Source organism: Mirounga leonina, unplaced genomic scaffold (assembly GCF_011800145.1).
Source record: "Mirounga leonina isolate KUSES-001 unplaced genomic scaffold, KU_Mleo_1.0 Mir_169, whole genome shotgun sequence".
Classification (NCBI taxonomy): domain Eukaryota; kingdom Metazoa; phylum Chordata; class Mammalia; order Carnivora; family Phocidae; genus Mirounga; species Mirounga leonina.
Window position 1 is genome coordinate 3,088,115 of NW_023270431.1, and position 6,439 is coordinate 3,094,553.

The following is a 6,439-nucleotide window of genomic DNA, read 5'->3' on the forward strand; positions in this document are numbered from 1 at the left end:
CTTGCTTTCTCCCTCTCTCTCTCTGCCCCCCCCGTCAAATAAATAAATAAAATCTTAAAAAAAAACTTAGCAGCTTAAAACAATAACTATTTTATTATATTTCATGACTTTGTGAATCAGGATTCATCTGGGAGATTCTATGCTATGTGTCATAAACTGAGGTCAACAGATGTTATTCAGCAGCCTGATGAGCTGATATGGAAGGTCAAAACAGCTTCACTCATATGTCTGGTACCTTGGATGAAATGATTGGAAGGTGGTACTCAGCTGGGCCAGTTGACCAGTGTCTATATCTGGCCACTCCAGTGTGATCATGTCAAGGTGGTTGGATTTCTCACATGGCAGCAAAAAGCTGCTAGGTAGACTGTGTCAAGACACAGGAAGTGTTAGCTTCTTCTTAAGGCCTAGATTCAGAAACTAGAAAGGTTTCTCTTTTGCTATATTGGATTTGTTTAAAGAGTCCCAAAAGTCCATTTAGATTCAAGGGAGAAGAACATAGGCCCTACATCTTGAATGGTGGAATATTAAAGGACTTTGGCCATCTTTAATGTGTCACAGTATATCATGTTTATTTGTTTATTTTCCCCCATTTTATAATGTGTCTCAAAGTCAGGAATTCTAATTAGTACTAAAATTCTGTTGAAGGTATTCATGAGATGTAGAAATGTATTTTATTAGGTGAAAATATCCTCTCTTGATGACTCTAAGACTTTGCTTTGTCCTTTTTAAGGTTTAAAAATCAGTTCATTAAAAAATTGGTCATTAATATCTCTTATTTTGGGGAAATCACATGATCACATTCCTTATTGGTATTTTTGTTTTGAATATTAGGCTTTATTTTAATTTTTATTAGTGTTTCATCATTCTTATTCCTTATCCCAATATACTGTCAAAACTCTTAGTCTGCTGATGAACAAAAATGAAAACAAAACAGACCATCAAAAAATAAAAGAACTTTCTCTTGATTCCATGCTACTCTCATCTATTTTCTCTCTTCCCTTCACCTACAAACTTGTCACAAGGAGATTGTGCAAGCAGTGTGTCTGTACCTACTTCTTTACCCCAGCAGTGTGGTTTCTTTCTCATGTATTTTGCAGGAATGTCTCCCATGCTTTTCATCAATGGCCTTATAATTCCAAAATTCCAAACACAGTGAACATTTATTGTTCAGGTCTTGATGGTCTTCTCTGCTACCTTTGACACTGTTGTTACTTCTGCACACCTGGAAATTATTCATCAGCCCTCTGAGGCTTCACAAACTCCTAGTCCTCCAAGTTCCATACTGTCTTCTCTTGAGACTCTTCTTGCATTGTCTAGTCAGGAGGTATTAGTTCTCTTCAGAATTCTGACACTGGGGTTTGCTATTTTAATTCTGCAGTCTTTATCTACGTGATCTGTCTTTGTTCACCCTGGGAAGTAGTTACTATGTACTGATGACTCACATAGTTCTGTTTTCTAAACTTCTTGCTGGCACTTCAGATCTAACATTCAAATGCCAGCTGGACATCTCTAAATACATGTTCTAGAGGTGCTTCAAAGTCAACACGACTAATCTTAGTCATCCCCTGATATTTACTGTACCTTGTTGGCAACATCAGAATTCATCAGCTCAATCATGTTGTAAAAAAGGGATTTATCCCTGATTTGTCTCTTTTCCTACCCTTTCCCAACCCTCTAACTACTCATAGCTGTTAAGTAACTAAGTCTTGTTGATTCAACCTCGTAAATATGTCCTGTGTTAAAAAATTCTCCTCTCAATTCCTACTAACACTGCTTTAATTTGGACATTATTTTTTGATAAGATTAATGCAGCTGCCTCCTATTTGTTTCCCTGTCTAGAATCTTACAGACCTAACAATAACACCACTATGCTTCACGATTTTTACTATCTCTCCATTATCAAGAATAGTATTTTTAAAACTGCATATAGTTGCACATTAATAAATTATAAACCTAATTTGCTGGATCACAATAAATGTTTTTAATAAAATAGAATATGTTATATATATATACATTATATAGAAAATCAGAGAGCTTCACTTTTAGTACATACTAGGCAGCAATTAATATGCTCTTCTTACTCTAGAGCAGTGAAGCATTGGTATTCCCAGTGCACAAGATAATGCATTAAGGAGGGGGGAGATAAACTAGAACTTCTATTTATTTTTTTTAGAAATGATAAAAAATAACTTGAGCTTGTCCTACATTCAAAATACTTATTGGAATTGGTGTCTTCCCTCAGTCAGTATGTCAGTAGTTGAATTCACATGACTCTACCAAGTTTGATGTATTCACAGGGAAGAATAAGTGCTTCGTAGTGAAAGGTTTGGAGATGATGTTCTAACTTCTTAAATCTCTTTTAGTTTATGACAATTCATCTGTACCTAGCTAAGTAAATTAATGGATTATATTCCAGTTAAATAAACTAACACTTATAATGGTTCTGTGGCTTAAAAAGTAGTTCTAAAGAAACCACGAAGTGAAGACCTTTCTATAAGACAATAGAGAACACTGGAGTTATCACTTCTAGTCCTGCCAGGAGCTCTTTATTGTTCATAATATAAAGTCAAGATTATTATAATACTAATCAAAATCACCTCAAATAATTGTACCCAAAACATGATTTCCTAGGACAACAGTAAAGACTGGAATGGGGTGACATGATTGCGCATGAAGTTCCATACTTATTAGAAGCACCTGCTTCTGTATGCCTATAAAAATCAACTTAGTTGATAAAAAGAAAATTCTCTAGTAGTATTTATTATAGCAAGGCAGTAGACTGATTACTGACTTAATATGTCACTACTTTCCAACTCCTGTGTACTCAGTTGGGTTTTATTTTTCCCCAGGATCTCTTCTCCATTATAACCTTTGTGTATTTTCTCATTGCGCTCATTCATAAGGAAAGGATCTGTTCCCTCTGTAAATTCCATGGTACTTAATTAGCTTTATACTCTCTGCATCCTGGACAGTTCCTGACACAGAGCTAACACATAATAAATGGTGAATCCAAGCATGTGAATATGTGTTGTGCATGTGTGTATGTGTATAAATTCATGAAAGTGGCTAAGTTAATGCTTTGGTTTACTATGTAATTTGAGCACAAATATTAGAAATGCAAGAACTTTGCTTCATTAAAATAAAGATGATCTATTCCTATCGTTAACCTTCTTTGGGTATCATGTATTTATTCCAGAATATTCTGTGCACACAAAAATATGTAAATTACAAAAAAATTGAAAGGCTATTTACAATCTTTTATACACATAATTATATCTGAGGCTTTGCACATACTGTATTGACTGCACATTTGCTGATGTGAGAAAAAGCAAAACAAGAAACTTAGAAATTAGCTGCATATCAAATGTTTGCTTCAATCTTTGCACATTGAATAAGACATATTTTTCAAGTTGATTTTTTTTCACTCTGACTTCAGCAGGTTTATGTACAATATCAAAATCACTCAAAACATAGGTTCACATCAATCTTCCTGGTTCCTGAGTGATTACTTCACCATATAAACTTGTGTTCACCTTGAGAAACTAGAATAATTACTATATTACTAAACACACTCAAAAATGTACATTACTATATCAAGCCATTAGGGTTTCCTTCAGTCTCTTAGAATGTGGGTAAATAATCTGGCTATTAGGGAATAATAATGTAAAAATCTATCTAATGGAGTGTGTACTCTAAGAGATTACTTAGAAGAAATTGTGGTAAAAAAAACAAAAGAGAGTTATCCTACTAAATCAAGAAGAATCTGTGACAGATCAATGTAAAGATCCCCTGAAGGTTAGTCAGATTCTCCTTAGACATGGTTGGTTTGTTGTGGAGGTTTTCAGGGGTTAGGGTAAGAGATCTTGTCCCATGTAAGAGCATTAATATGGGCTGACTTTCCACGACAGAGAAATCTGCTTTTAATATTCTTTCTAAATCATTAAAAAGTAAGAACAACTAGCCAAGGGAAATAATTTTATTCCTTGGGAACTATGGTAAAAGCCCAATTGGAATAAGTAATTTCACTGGCATGGCTTTGATTAAATTTCTTTTTATTCTAACCCCTTGAATATTTGGGAAACAGAGGGTACCAGTTCAGCACACTACATTTAGACAGAATATCAGTTTGGCTATTTTAACTTTATAGAAATGCTTAAATAAGAATACATTCATATAAGTACACACTTTATATAGCATTTTTTTAAATTGGATGTTCCATAGCATTCTCTGATTATGCCTATTATAGCACTTGTAGTATTGTATTAAAATGTTTGTTTGAGTATATTCCCCAAAAGATATACCTTGAACACTTTGAAACCAGAGAGTATGGCTTGTTCACCTCTTTATCTCCAGTTCTTAATACAATGGGCACAAGGTAGTGCTTAATAAATCATTAGTGAATGTGATAATAAAGAATGCATCAGCAAATTTTTGATATGCAAGTAAACCTTCCCAGAACTTTAATGCTTAAAGCAACAACCGTTATTATTGTTAGTGAATCTTTTGATCATCTGATCATTTGGCTTATATGCCAGACTAGGTTGAGCTTGGTGGCGCTCACTCATAGTTCTGTGGTTGGTGATGGTTTTGGCTATAGGCTGTGATATCTGAAATGGTCTTATTCTCATATCTGCTGTCTCTCTACTAACATGGCTCATGAGGGTGTCTACACCACATGTCTCTGTCCAACTAACAATCTAGGCAGAGCCTGTTCACATTTAGTAGATGGTAGGTAGTCCAAGAACTTAATAAAAATTACAAGTCCTCTTGGGGCCTAGGCTGGAGGCAAAATAATGTTTCTGATTCATTTATTTAATTAAAGCAAGTCACAAGACAAACTTGTTTTTAACGTTGTGGGTAGAAGAATTCCCACCCTCTTATGTTTTGATGGGAAGGGCTTCAAACTCTTGTGGTCATTTTTGAAATTTACCATAAATGATAAAATATCCAGAATATCACAAGAGGGTAAGCTCCTATGAAATCTGAAATCTCTTCCTTATAACATTAGCAACATCATTCATACAGTAGTCTCATCTTATTCACAGGAATTATGTTCCAAGACCCACAGTAGAAGCCTGAAATGGCAGATAATATTGAACCCTATATATGCTATGTTTTTCTTATACATATATACCTATAATAAAGTTTAGTTATAAATTAGGCACAGTAGGAGATTAACAATAATAAATAATAATGAAATAGAATAATTATAACAATATACTGTAATAAAAGTTATGTGAATGTGGTCTCTCTCTCGCAAAATTTCTTATTGTACTATATTCACCCTTCTTTTTTTAAAATTTTATTTTATTATGTTAATCACCATACATTACATCATTAGTTTTTGATGTAGTGTTCCATGATTCATTGTTTGTGTATAACACCCAGTGCTCCATTCAATACGTGCCCTCTTTAATACCCATCACCAGGTTAACCCATCCCCCCACCCCCCTCCCCTCTAGAACCCTCAGTTTGTTTCTCAGAGTCCACAGTCTCTCATGGTTCATCTCCCTGTCCGATTCCCCCCCTTCATTTTTCCCTTCTTACTATCTTTTTTTTTTTTTTAACATATAATGTATTATTTGTTTCAGAGGTACAGGTCTGTGATTCATCAGTCTTACACAATTCACAGCGCTCACCATAGCACATACCCTCCCCAATGTCTATCACCCAGCCACCCCATCTCTCCCACCCCCCACCACTCCAGCAAACCTCAGTTTGTTTCCTGAGATTAAGAATTACTCATATCAGTATTCACCCTTCTTCTTGTGATGATGTAAGATGATAAAACGCCTACATGATATGATGTGAGGTGAATGACGTAGGCATTGCAACATAGGGGTAGGCTACTAGTGACCTTCTGACAGTATCTCAGAAGGAGGATCATCTGCTTCCAGACTATGGTTGACCATGGGTATTGAAACTGTGGAAAAAAGAACCACAGATAATGGAGGACTACTGTATCTTCATTTTTTTTCTGCCTGGGATCTGAGTCCCCTTCAAAAATCCACTCAAATGCTAGTTATTAGCTTTATTCCCTGTAAAACACTTTTCTTTCTGTTATCCCAACTGTACAACCTCTTAGCCTCTGTCTACCTGGGGAGGCTAGATAGAATTGAAATTCTAAGCAAAAAATCTACCCTGCTTGGAGAAAGCTGTTTTCAGAACAACTGGAAATTTCAGCAGCCTGGTGCAAGCCTGAATTTTTGGCTTATTTTAGTTTTATTTTATGTCTTCATTCCTCTCAGCCTTAAGAAGACGATAGTTCAGATAATAATAGCTATTTCTGAAGTGGGTTCAACAAAAGAAAGCTTTGACAATTCTTTTAGCCTTCTTTTAATAGTGTGACCATCATAAGCTTTTCTTTCTTTCTCTTTCTTTCTTTCTTTCTTTCTTTCTTTCTTTCTTTCTTTCTTTCTTTCTTTCTTTCTTTCTTTCT